The sequence below is a fragment of the Lolium perenne genome, chromosome 4 (assembly GCF_019359855.2).
Source record: "Lolium perenne isolate Kyuss_39 chromosome 4, Kyuss_2.0, whole genome shotgun sequence".
NCBI lineage: Eukaryota > Viridiplantae > Streptophyta > Magnoliopsida > Poales > Poaceae > Lolium > Lolium perenne.
Genome location: NC_067247.2, coordinates 18,045,008 through 18,058,731, shown reverse-complemented (window position 1 = coordinate 18,058,731; position 13,724 = coordinate 18,045,008). Strand labels below are relative to the sequence as shown.

Genomic DNA, 13,724 nt, shown 5'->3' with positions numbered 1-13,724 from the left:
ATTTGCCTAATAATGATTTTAGAGTTGAACAGTGCGCGTCTATTGCTCTTGCTCCTAATAATCCTTTGCAGCAACATTTGGAGAATAGTGAGAGTGAAGTCTTTAGGGAAGAAAGAAATGAGCTTGATGAAATTTTCCTTCGTCAACCTATTCTTAAACATGACTTGCCGGTTGAAGATCTAGGTACAACACCACCACCAAAGGAAGATCCTGTTTTTGATTTAAAACCATTGCCTGATAATCTTAAGTATGCTCATATTGATGATAAGAAAATATATCCTGTTATTATTAGTTCTAAGCTTTCAGATATTGAGGAAGAAACGTTATTGGAAATATTGAAGAAACACCGAGGAGCTATTGGCTATACTCTTGATGACTTGAAGGGGATTTCTCCCTCTATTTGCCAACATGCTATCAATATGGAAGATGATGCAAAGCCTGTTGTTGAACATCAACGTCGTCTAATTCCGAAGATGAAGGATGTGGTAAGGAATGAGGTATTAAAACTTCTTGAAGCTGGTATTATATATCCTATTGCTGATAGTAGATGGGTTAGTCATGTGCATTGTGTTCCTAAGAAAGGAGGAATGACTGTTGTGCCTAATGATAATGATGAGCTTATCCCTCAAAGAGTAGTTGTAGGGTATAGAATGTGCATTGATTATCAAAAAGTTAATAAGGTTACTAAGAAAGATCATTACCCTTTACCTTTTATTGATCAAATGTTAGAAAGGTTGTCCAAAAATACTCATTTTTTGCTTTCTTGATGGTTATTCTGGGTTTTCACAAATTGATGTTAAAACTAAAGATCAAGAGAAAACCACTTTCACTTGTCCCTATGGAACTTATGCTTATAGGCGTATGCCTTTTGGTTTATGTAATGCACCTGCTACTTTTCAAAGATGCATGTCTGCTATTTTTCATGGCTTTTGTGAGAGTATTGTAGAGGTATTCATGGATGATTTTTCTGTCCATGGGAATTCTTTTGATAATTGCTTGCGAAACCTTGATAAAGTATTGCAGAGATGTGAAGAAACTAACCTTGTTCTTAATTGGGAGAAATGCCACTTTATGGTTAATGAAGGAATTGTATTGGGACATAAAATTTCTGAGAGAGGTATTGAAGTTGATAGAGCTAAAGTTGAAGCAATTGAGAAGATGCCCTATCCTAGGGATGTTAAAGGTATTCGTAGTGTTCTTGGTCATGCTGGGTTTTATAGGAGATTTATTAAAGATTTCTCTAAGATTTCAAAGCCTCTTACTAATCTTCTTCAAAAAGATGTACCTTTTCTTTTTGATGATGATTGTAAGGAAGCTTTTGAAAATCTAAAGAAAGCCTTAACAACTGCTCCTGTAGTTGAACCTCCTGATTGGAATTTGCCTTTTGAGATTATGTGTGATGCTAGTGATTTTCTTTGTAAGCATTTGTTCTTGGACAGCGAGTAGATAAGAAATTGAATGTTATTCATTATGCTAGCAAAACTCTTGATGCTGCTCAAAGAAATTATGCTACAACTGAAAAAAAGAATTATTAGCTGTAGTCTTTGCTTGTGATAAGTTTAGATCCTATATTGTTGATTCAAAAGTTACAATTCATACCGATCATGCTGCAATTAGATACCTTATGACAAAGAAAGATGCTAAGCCGAGGCTTATTAGATGGGTACTTCTTTTGCAAGAATTTGATCTGCATATTATAGATAGGAAAGATGCTGATAATCCTGTTGCTGATAATTTGTCTAGATTGGAAAATATTGCTTATGATCCTGTTCCTGTTAATGATAGTTTTCCAAATGAACAATTGGCTGTAATAAAGGTGAGCTCGCGAGATAGTCCTTGGTACGCTGATTATGCTAACTTTATTGTATCCAAGTACTTGCCTCCAACCTTTTCAGCTCAGCAAAGGAGGAAATTCTTTTATGACTTGAGGCATTATTTTTGGGATGACCCACACTTATATAAAGAAGGAGTGGATGGTATTCTGCGAAGATGTGTTCCTGAATATGAACAACAGGAGATATTGAGTAAATGTCATGGTAGTGTTTATGGAGGACATCACGCCGGAGATAGGACCGCGCAGAAGGTTCTACAATCAGGTTTTTATTGGCCAACTCTCTTCAAAGATGCAAGAAAGTTTATTTTATCTTGTGATGAATGTCAAAGGGTTGGTAATATCTCCAGATGCAATGAAATGCCTATGAACTATACTCTTGTTATTGAACCATTCGATTGTTGGGGATTTGACTTCATGGGTCCTTTCCCTTCTTCAGAAGGTAACACTCATATACTTGTTGCTGTTGATTATGTTACTAAATGGGTGGAAGCCATACCTACAAAAAGTGCTGATGGTGAGACTTCTTTACAAATGCTTTTACATATTATTTTTCCTAGATTTGGAGTTCCTAGATATATTATGACTGATGGAGGTTCTCATTTTATTCATGGTGGTTTCATAAAAACTCTTGCTAAGTATGGTATTAATCATAGAATTGCTTCCGCTTATCATCCTCAAACTAGTGGGCAAGTAGAATTATCAAATAGAGAGATTAAATCTATCTTGCAGAAGACTGTTAATAAATCTAGAAAGAACTGGGCTATTAAATTGAAAGAAGCACTATGGGCTTATAGAACTGCTTATAAAAATCCCATGGGTATGTCACCGTATAAAATGGTTTATGGGAAAGCTTGTCATCTACCTTTAGAACTAGAGCACAAAGCTTATTGGGCTGTGAGAGAACTAAATAAAGATCCTAAACTTGCCGGTAAGAAAAGATTGCTACAATTGAGTTCTCTAGATGAATGGAGAAGTGAAGCGTATGAAAATGCTAAACTCTTTAAAGAGAAAGTTAAGAAATGGCATGATAGAAGAATTATCAAAAGAGAATTTAATGTTGGAGATAAAGTCCTATTGTATCGGTCTCGTCTCAGATTTTTCGCAGGGAAATTACTCTCAAAATGGGAAGGACCATATGTCATTGATGAGGTGTATCGATCAGGAGCAATTAAAATTAGCTCTCTACAAGGTAATGCCACACAAGTGGTGAATGGACAAAGACTCAAGCATTATATCTCGGGTGATTCTTATAATGAAGATGTTGATGTTATTCAAGTGGTAACTCCGGAAGCTTTCATCAAGGGCCAAGTTGACAGTCCTGCAGAGTCCGATTTTGAATAGGTAACAGTTCTGGTAAGAAAAAGTCCGCGTTTAACTTTCCGAACAATGTTTTTGCAACTTTTGGAAAATATGAAAAATTACGAGATCGAAACGGAGTGGAGGAGACGCACGAGGGCGTGCTCCCACAGGCCGGCGCGGGCCCCAGCCTGGCCGCGCCGCCCTGTGAGGAGGCCGCCTTGTCGCCCCTCTCCGACTCTGGTTCGACCTGGTACTTTCCGTTTGTCGTGAATTTTTTTGCTATATAATCCCCCGGACCCCTGGAGGTCCGTATATCGTTTTCTCGACGTGTTTTGTTTTGAGTTGTTTCTGCCAGGATCCGTCTTTGATCTAGAAGCACCATGGTCTCCAAGAACAAGGACAAGGAGCCTTCGGAGGAAGATATTCAAGACCCCGAGTTGAAAGGAGAAGTCAAGGAGGATGAAGAGGAAGTTGAGGAAGTTCCGCGAGTACGCCCGCGTGCCACCGTCGCAAGCATCGGAGTGATGTCAAACCCGTTCAACGCCAAGAAAAGCGCACGGATTAGCACCGGAGGAAGAGTTCCACGTCACTACCTAGCTCCAAGGACATCTCCTCCAGGCACCTACCACCCTTTCCACATTCTAATTCATAATACACAAACTGAAAGGGTTCCCAAGGCAGTGCTGCCCAGCAATTGGGATATAGATCATTCTAACGCTGCAGGAAGGATGAAGCCTGAAGCTGAAGAGTGGGGAAACAACTCTAAGAGTTGGGACTCGCCGTCGGATGTACTTCTTAACCGCGTCGAGCACAATTCAGAGATGATCCGCAACCTCACGTACAGGATTGATGAGCTAAAGGAGCTTGTTGAGAAGCTTATCCGGAATTCACCATCACCACCGCCGAAGGAGTAATTCGTCATCGGTATTGGCATCCCCTTGGTTTGTTCCAAGCTTGGGGGAGTGCCGCGGTATCGTATCATCACTATCTTTTACCTTTTTACTTTCAAGCAGTGTCATATCATGAGTAGGGAAGTTATCATATAAGATGTGTTGCGGTATGGAAGTATCTCTCTTTAGTTGGTTATCTATGTATCCCTTGGTGTGAGTTATCGTTATGGAATATTAATGAGAAGTCTTATCATCTACATATTGCACATCTTATTTTAGTTTGCAATCTCTATTATATGATTGATCTTGTTGTTAGTATTGGTATCACTTTGGGAGCATTGAGTATGTCTATTTGGTTTTGGCAAACTTAGCATTGGTCAATAGCAACAACACTTTGAGTTTAAGTAGAAAAGAGGAAACACATGTAGATATGTTATTATCTTTCTTGTTAAGTTCTTGGCTTAGTATTCTGAAGTTAAAATTGTTTGTGCTTACAAGTAAGATGCATGATTGTTTCTATCACATGTATATTTGTTTGTTTCCCTCAACTCTTATGCTTTCTAATTAACCTTGCTAGCCAAAGACCTGTACCGAGAGGGAATACTTCTCGTGCATCCAAAACCCTTAAACCAGACCTATGCCATCAGTGTCCACCATAACTACCTACTATGTGGTATTTCCCTACCACTCCAAGTAAATACTTCATGTGCTACCTTTAAACAATTCAAAAGCTATTACTTCTTATTTGTGTCAATGTTTTATAGCTCATGAGGAAGTATGTGGTGTTTTATCTTTCAGTCTTGTTATGCAGCTTCCACTAATGGACTAGTGGCTTCATCCACTTATCCTTTAATTTTGCAAAAAGAGCTGGCAACGGGGTTCCCAGCCCCAATTAATCAACTTTCATTAATAACTCTCTTCACATGTTTTGCCCTGATTCATCAGTAAGCAATTTAATTTTGCAATAGACACTCCTCCATGGTATGAGATTGTTGGAAGGCACCCGAGGATTCGGTTAGCCATGGCTTGTGTAAGCAAAGGTTGGGGGGAGTGTCATCCTTAAATAAACTAAAGTACATGTATAAACAAAAGAGAAGAGGGATGATCTACCTTGCTGGTAGAGATAACGTCCTTCATGGGAGCCGCTCTTTGGAGGTCTGTTTGGCAAGGGGGTTAGAGTACCCGCTACCATTCGTTGACAACAACAAACACCTCTCAAAACTTTACTTTTATGCTCTCTATATGATTTCAAAACTTAAAAAAAGCTCTAGCACATGATTTAATCCCTGCTTCCCTCTGCGAAGGGCCTGTCTTTTATCTTTATGTTGAGTCAGTAAACCTATTTCCCTCCGTCTCAAGCAAGCATTTGAGTTGTTGTGATCAAACCATTTATATTGTGATCTATTTCATCATGTCTTTTATTCTTCCTTGTTTAAGTACAAGTTTTATCTGAATGAATATAGCTTTGAAAGTTATCAATGCTTATGAGGAGATTACGATGATTGACTATGCAAGTTTACCATAAGCTTTAATATGAGAATGCTGCTCAATAGATGAGTATAATCTGTTAACTGTTCTCTGACCAAGAACAAAGTTTGCCATCACCAATTATGATTCCTTATGCACCTTTATTTGTGATTACCTTCCACTTGTTTAAAGTTGAATTATACGAGGAAGTTGTTTATTAGAATGTCTTGTGTGAATGAATATGATGCTTCTTGTCCGTATTTTATTTATCGACTCTTCACTCCATAAACATGTGGTCTTGTTTACCGAGTTCAGTTTCGCTTGGGGACAAGCGAAGTCTAAGCTTGGGGGGAGTTGATACGTCCATTTTGCATCACTATTTTATATCATAATTTGCTGTTATTCATTGATATATTTCATATTTGGAGATGATACTTATGTTATTTCATCTATTTTGCATGTTTCATGATTATTTGGGGATCGCGCACCGGAGCCAGGATTCTGCTGGAAAAAGCACCGTCAGAATGCAATATTTCGGAAGATCAACAGTTGACGGAAATTATATGAAAAATCCTATTTTTCCAGAAGTCGAAGGGAGCCAGAAGGGGAGCCGAGGGGACCCGAGGTGGGCCCACCTCATAGGCCGGCGCGGCCCAAGGCCTGGCCGCGCCGCCCTGTGAGGAGGGGGCCCACAGCCCCCTCTCGCCTCCTTTTCTTCGCGTACGTCTTCGTCCCGAAAACCTAAGCCCCAGAGGATACTCGCGAAGAGTCACAGCCGCCTCTGCGGGGCGGAGAACACCAGAGAGAAAAGAGCTCTCCGACAGGCTGAAATCTGCCGGGGAAATTCCCTCACGGAGGGGGAAATCGACGCCATTGTCACCGTCATCGAGCTGGACATCATCTCCATCATCATCACCATCATCATCATCATCATCACCGCCATCTCCACCGCTGCACCTCGTCACCGCTATAACAATTTGGTTTTGATCTTGTTTGTTTGATAGGGGAAACTCTCCCGGTGTTGATTTCTACTTGTTATTAATGCTATTGAGTGAAACTATTGAACCAAGGTTTATGTTCAGATTTTTATTCATCATCATATCACCTCTGATCATGTTCCATATGATGTCTCGTGAGTAGTTCGTTTAGTTCTTGAGGACATGGGTGAAGTCTAAATGTTAGTAGTGAATTATGTTGGTTAGTATTCAATGTTATGATATTTAAGTTGTGGTGTTATTCTTCTAGTGGTGTCATGTGAACGTCGACTACATGACACTTCACCATTTATGGGCCTAGGGGAATGCATCTTGTATTCGTTTGCCAATTGTGGGGTTGCCGGAGTCACAGAAACCTAAACCCCCGTTGGTATATCGGTGCAGGAGGGATAGCAGGATCTCAGAGTTTAAGGCTGTGGTTAGATTTATCTTAATTACTTTCTTGTAGTTGCGGATGCTTGCAAGGGGTATAATCACAAGTATGTATTAGTCCTAGGAAGGGCGGTACATTAGCATAGGTTCACCCACACAACACTTATCAAAACAATGAAGATTAATCAGCTATATGAAGCGAAAGCACTAGACTAAATTCCCGTGTGTCCTCAAGAACGTTTGGTCATCTATTATATAATTAAAACAACAAACAATCGATGGTGTAGATAGGTTCCCCTAAAGTCTAAACGACTCAATGGCTTAGATTCATTCGTGGCACACACGTTAGCAATCTCTAAACGAGACGTATAAAAGATGGACATTAATACGTACAAAATCCGGCCGGTAAGATCTGCAAAGCCTTGCCTTCAGATTTTCATTGCCGGTAAGATCTACAAAACCTTGCCTTCAGATTTTCATTGGTGGAATCAGCACGTCTAACAGGTCTAGGAACGCGCACCGTCAACACGCCAACGAGAAGGAGATCGGCGATCTGCCGTCCGCCGCTCGTGGTGATCTGCCGTCGGGCGCTCGCGGCGATCTCCCGTCCGACGCTCGCGGCATGCATCGGAGAGGAAGTCGTCAGCCTTAAGACTCGACTAGGCGATGGAAGGAAGCCTTGCCTTCAGATTTTCATGGTTGGAATCAGCACGTCTAACAGGTCTAGGAACGCGCACCATCGATCAACACGTCAACGAGAAGGAGATCGACGATTTGCCGTCCGACGTTCGCGGCGATCTCCCTTCCGATGGTCGCGGCAGGCATCGGAGAGGAAGCCGTCGGCCTTGAAGACTCGACTAGGCGATGTAAGGCGCTTTTTCTTAGGAGATAATGAGATGATAGCTGGAGTTCAATCTATTTTGTTGGTACAACGAATACGGCAACAAGCACATCTGGCTGCGGAAGTCAAGGAATCATATTCGTGAATCTCCGATCAGAATGTACATATGCCCTGAAGAGAACGCAGCAATAAAATGTTTGTTTGGCGATGATGCCATCGTTCATGCTAGATGTGGTTGACACTGCCATCTGCCGGCTGGTAATCCTCCTGAATATATATGCACATGTCTCTGTAGTTGCTTACTGATGTATTTATGGAAGTATTAGATTTTAGAATTTATGCATATCTTTCTCTTTCTTCCTATATATATCCTAGCCTGGTTGATTGCTTGAATAAAGAATTTCAGGTCAGGAGTCGACCACAAGAGGCTCGAACGAGGAGATAAGATTCTATTCTTGATCCATCCTTTTTAGATACTACTAGGAAGGATAGCGCGGCGTCACGCCGCGCCCGTTTGCGAAATGGTAAAGCATACCAAAATTTCAGTGAAGCAAATTTGATAACACCGGTTAATGTCACACAGAAGCTAAAAGGACAACATATACAAACTGTATTAATAATAGTAAAGTAGGTTAGTAAGATTGTTAGTGTTGTTGTTCCATGTCCTCTCAACCATCAACCGATCAGTATGTTTTATTTAGCGGAAGTGAAATCACTTTTTAAAGACTTTTTAACCTATCCTTAAATAATTTCGAAGAAATCAGGAGTTGGTACCCTTAGATGCAAGACCGACAATATGAGATTGAGCTTTGAGTTTATTCGGTTGTGTTAACTTTTTTTGCATCCTTACTTTTCTTGAGGAGCTCCTATTCCCCACCTTATGTGGGGAAAATCTTCGGGACGCACTGGGTGTGCTAGGGATCGCTTTGCCATGAGCCAAGATGGGCTCGACGCATGTTACACTTTTTTTTTCTAACTTTCTGTTTAAATTTTAAAAAACGTTCAAATTTTGAGAATTTCGAATATGAAAATGTTCAGATTAAAATATGTTCATACCTATAAAATGTTCGAATTTGAAAAATGTTCAAATCCAAAAATAAAATCGTTGTTTAAAATTGGAGAAGTTTAACGGGAAAACCAAGAAAACCAATAGAAGCCGAAGAAAGCAGCAGAAAAAAAAAGTAAAATAATATATCTTTAAATTTGGAAAATGTTAAAATTTTAAAAAAGTTCAAACCTGAAAATTTTCAGATAAAAAAATGTTCAGGTTTATAAAATGATGAAATTTAAAAAGTTCAAACTTGAAAAAAAGTTCAACACTGAAAAAAGTTCAGACAAAAGTTGAACGAAGAAACCAACGAAAACCAGTAGAAAAACGAAGAAAAAGCAGGAGAATCCAAAAGAAACATCGAAAACTGGAAAATCCGAAAACCCCACTAGTGCTGATTGGCCTGGCCCAACTCTTTTTCCCTTCAGGCGGCACGGAGGATCAGGGCCGCACTGGACGGCAAATAGGATCCATCCTGTTCTTGTCTGTTGCATTTTCAGAGTGCGGTGTACTCGTTCCTTTTCTTCCACGTGTTGCTATTTGATAAGCTTCCAAAGCGGCGGTGCTTCCCTCTTGTCGATGAGATCGAGGTGCTAGAGCTGTTCATTGAACCAGCACGACAGAAGAAAGCCAGAAAGGGGAGGTTCGGTGCGGGTCGACGCCGCCATGCCGCCGAGCAGTAGGCAGGCTCGGTAGAATCTAAATCGACGGTGCAATCCTGCTGTCCGACAGTCCAGGCGCTAGACCTAGCCATCGAGCCATCTCGGCCAGGAATAATAGGGGGAAAGGTTGGGCAGTGGTCGCCGGCGCGCCGCCGAGCAACAATTAAGCTGGCCAGAAGTGCTGCAGGCGATGTGACAGATGCAAGAAGGGCAAAGGGAAGCGAGCAGGCAAAAGAAAGGCACTGGGGCAAGAAGAGGAATCGAGGGCAGGGTGGCAGGCGATGCTAATGGCATGGACAACCCAGGCAGGCGGGAGCTAATCTCACGCTGGCCGGTCAGCACTTCTTCTTCAGCCATTCATGCTACTGCGCGGCAAAGGTAAGCTTATCTTCTAACCATAACTACAATTCTATGGGGAGAAATGGTGGAAGAATTGATGGTAGAGTTATAGAGAGAAATTTTATTATCGTGAGTTGCGAGACCGGAATTCTATTGTAATCAGATTGCTTTGCACTCTAATCGTCTGAGTAGGCGTGGTGTTTCTGTGTGCAGCTCCCAAAATCTGGAACGTTCTGTCCCTAAGAAAGAAAATTATTGCACTTGAGGAAACAACCGAATAAAAATTAAACGAAAAGAAACAGGGTGGCCTTCATGCTTATTTTCGAGATAGAGGACCACTTGTGCAACAGTACATTTAGAATGGTTAAACTAACAAAATCTACATGGTAAAGTAAGAACTCAGGTGTACATGGTTGGGTCAGTACTAAAAGAAATTGGCCTTCCTACTTATTTTGTTTCTATATGCAGCTCTCAGAACATAGAATGTCTTGTCTCTCTAGGTAAGGAAATCACGCATCAAAGAAAACTGTGATAAACAAATTAGACAGAAAAAGAACACAGGCGATCTTTCGAGCTTATTTTAGAGATACAGAAGTACCTATGCCATATTCAGAACTGTACATTTATCAAACTAACGAAAACTACATGGTAAAGTAAGAACTGGAAAAAAACTTTACACGTGTGGATTAGCAGTAAAAAGAAACTTGATCAGACCAATTTGCAATAGAAAAGCTACACTTTTGCTTCTTCATTGTTACTTTTGTAGAAGTCTACAAACAAAGTGCAGCTGTCGGATGCATAAACTAAATAAACCAGAATCTTTAAGCACGTAAAATAGAACATAACTTATTTCATCTTGCTACTGGATTTTCTTATCCTTTGATGCTAATGTTGCGCACCAAAAGGACAACATGGGTGCAATTAACAGGGTCACCTGGGGATAGAAGAAGATATTACCTTCTTTCCTCAAGATGGAAGAGCTTAGTTTCTTCCATTCCCTGCCGCGTTCCAGGTCCTGCTCCACTGGAATGGCATCCTTCCTATGCTGCAGCAGGATGGACATTATCGGAATTCTAGTGCGTCGGGTTGCGCTGCCGCCGCGTTCCAGGTCCTGCTCCACTGGAATGGCATCCTTCCTATACTGCAGCAGGATGGACATTATCGGAATTCTAGTGCGTTGGGTTGCGCTGCCGGGAGTGCTCCACAACAGCCCCTTCATCATGAAGATAGGCATGGTTGTCGTCGCGCGGCGGCAGAATGGACCCTTTGGACTTTCCCTCTCCGCAGCTCTGTGGCCAGGCAATGTAAAATATATAATGTGCCTGTAATATTTATTGTTAATGAAGATGCTAATGACAGTCAAACATCGCTGCAACTATTGCACTCATAGGAATGTAAGTCAAAAATTAATAATTTGATTTTGGTTTCCTTGTAAATTATTGAGGTACAGCTGGACATGGTTATTAAGGTCTAAATTCTCATTTTGCTTTGAACTATAGGTATGAACATTCTATATGAGTCTTTCAAGCTGCCCTTTTCCTCTGTTGTGGTGCTCATTCGAGACCTGGACACATGGTATTTTTCAGATGGCCATGTTCATTCTTGGGCTCCTCAAAGATCCTGAATTGGTCCTCATCTTGCCCTGGAGCTGGTAACTGAGTTTAATAAGGATAAATACACACATTGTCATGTTGAGATGGCTCGGTCATGTAATTCAGCGCAGTAGCAAGGTAAAAAATTTATTCAATTCTCAAGCTTGTACTTGCAATGTGAAATGAACAGAACTTACTAAGACAATTACCAACCTATGCAAATGCTTTTTGTTTGTATATATATGTTCCTCAGCGCCAAGTCAAACTGAACAATGAGTTCGTACAACCTGAAGGTGGCCTTGTGACAATCTTGCCGTTCACTGTATGAGTGATAAGTATACTTTGTTGTGACTACCTGAGCCCACCTATACGAATGGAGAAGACGTGGCGCGAGCGGTATCGGAGTTGTTGCAGCTACTGATGTTAACCCTCATCATCATCGGCGTCCAACCAGTTTCTTCTAGCAAGTAGATTGTCTGGTTCATCACTTCAGGTTCTTGCTTTTGCTTCAGGTTCTAGATCAAGCTCTCGTGCTTCCTGCAAGGAAGAATCTGGAGTTAGTATTTCCTCACTTGGTAAGGTATGTATTATTCATCTGAAGTTCGTCCTGAAAATATTTCCTCTCGGTAAGGTCTGCATCATTTATCTGGAATTAATCCTGAATTATTTACTTAGTGAAGCATGGCTTATTTAGTTGGCAACAACTCCTTGGATAATTTCTTTCTCAGAGTTGCACTGTAGACAGTAAATATATGTTGAATTGGGATAGCTGGTATGCAGATGATCTGAAAATATACCTTTGTTTAGTTGCTGCAGTGGTAGGTCCCAAGTCTCTCCATTTGTTGTTGCCACTTTGTATGCTTGTTTCCTTGCACATAAAAGATAATAATGTGTGAAACAAAACCATAGTAAAAGTAAAGATGCTTTGCTACCGGAGATGTACTTCTGATTCTTTCTAGTTACTCATAGGTTGTCCATAAAAATCTTATATAGGAAAGACTTCAACAGTTATAAAATGAATCCCACATCAACCACAACATGAAGTAGATATATCTAAGAGGACCATCTAAATCCATACCATCTTTTTTTTCCTACAAAGATCCGAAAGCAACACCGGTTAATCATGTGGACATTGCCGTTTTTTTTTGTTTTTTGATATGAGGCATCTTGGAGAGAGCTAGCCCACCAAGTAGTTGCTGAGAGGGGGAGGGGCAGCTAGCTTACCGATCCAATCAACACCGTCGTCGCCCACCGGCGTCGCCTTTGTAGTCTTCGTCCATGGCCAAGCACAACGTGCAGGAGCACACTCTGCAGGCCATCCTATGGGCAGTAGCACAACCGTGGAAGGTGACCGCGGCTTATCAGCCAGCACTACAGGCCAAGCAGAAGGCGAGCGCACGGAGTCATCAGAAGGGAGGGGGGCTGGCTGGCCAGCTGCCGGCCTCCCACGAACATGCGACGCAGCCGGCCGGCAGTAGTCCTAACTTCTATATATTCCTAGGTGCGCGCGGGCACCGAAAGGAAGGGATGCATTAGAAGAAAAATTCACTTAATTCAAGGCCACAACCAAATAGTAAGGCAGTTGTAGAAATTAAGAGGACAAACAACCGTGCTGCCGGCGGCAAACGCTGCTGGCCGTCGTCCGACGGATCAATCGGAGAGCTGACGGGAAGTTGTAGCCTGCAATTGACGCTATTGCCATCAACCCTAGAGGAGCTCGGCCTGGGAGTGCGCCGCGGATGCCTTCACAGCCGCCAGGGAGGGAGTGGAGGGGGTCGGCGGTCCGCCCCAGGTGGAGCATGTGGCCAACAGGGGTGGGGATTGGGGAGGAAGAGAGAAGCTAGGGATGGGGATTGCGGACTGAGGGAGAGATGGGGATTGGGGAGAGCCTGGATTGTTCGGTAGTGGACGTCCAAACCGCTTTGACCGCCGCTGATGGTGGGGTGAAGTCGTGAACAGAACACTCACGATGGAACCACTTTGACCGCCGCTGCTGATCTGCCAATATACCGGTAACACCGGATATGGAAGGTGAACAGAATAAAAGGAAAAGGAGGCAACCGGCCCGCAAATAAAGGATTGACCGGCTGCCTCCCGGTAACCCAGAATTGTTTCAAAGAAAAAAAAGGAAAGAAATTGAGCCAACTTCCCGCATTACAGGAATCATTGGATGTCTACAGTAAAAAAATCATACGTGGCCATGCGCTGTTGGAGGAACGGTGGAGGAAACAGTACTCAAATTGCTCTCCTCACGGCAGAAGGGTTCAACTTTGATATATGTAATAATGACTTCTGATCTTTCAACAAAGGGTAACGAACAACTGTTAGTTTTTGGACAGAGTCTCTTCCGGCAAGGTTAGGACAAAGGAATAAATTGTAATCACC

The 13,724-nt window shown here is 41.9% G+C and overlaps 1 long non-coding RNA gene across 1 annotated transcript; it reads right to left on the bottom strand.

Annotated features, from left to right (window-relative positions):
- Positions 1–10,474: 10,474 nt before the first annotated feature.
- On the bottom strand, positions 10,475–13,315 carry LOC127323676 (uncharacterized). The gene is made up of 3 exons (XR_007865876.2): positions 12,564–13,315; positions 12,137–12,207; positions 10,475–11,876 (listed from the first exon to the last, which is right to left on the bottom strand). It is a non-coding gene; the product is annotated as an uncharacterized lncRNA (long non-coding RNA).
- Between the last annotated feature and the right edge of the window lie 409 nt (positions 13,316–13,724).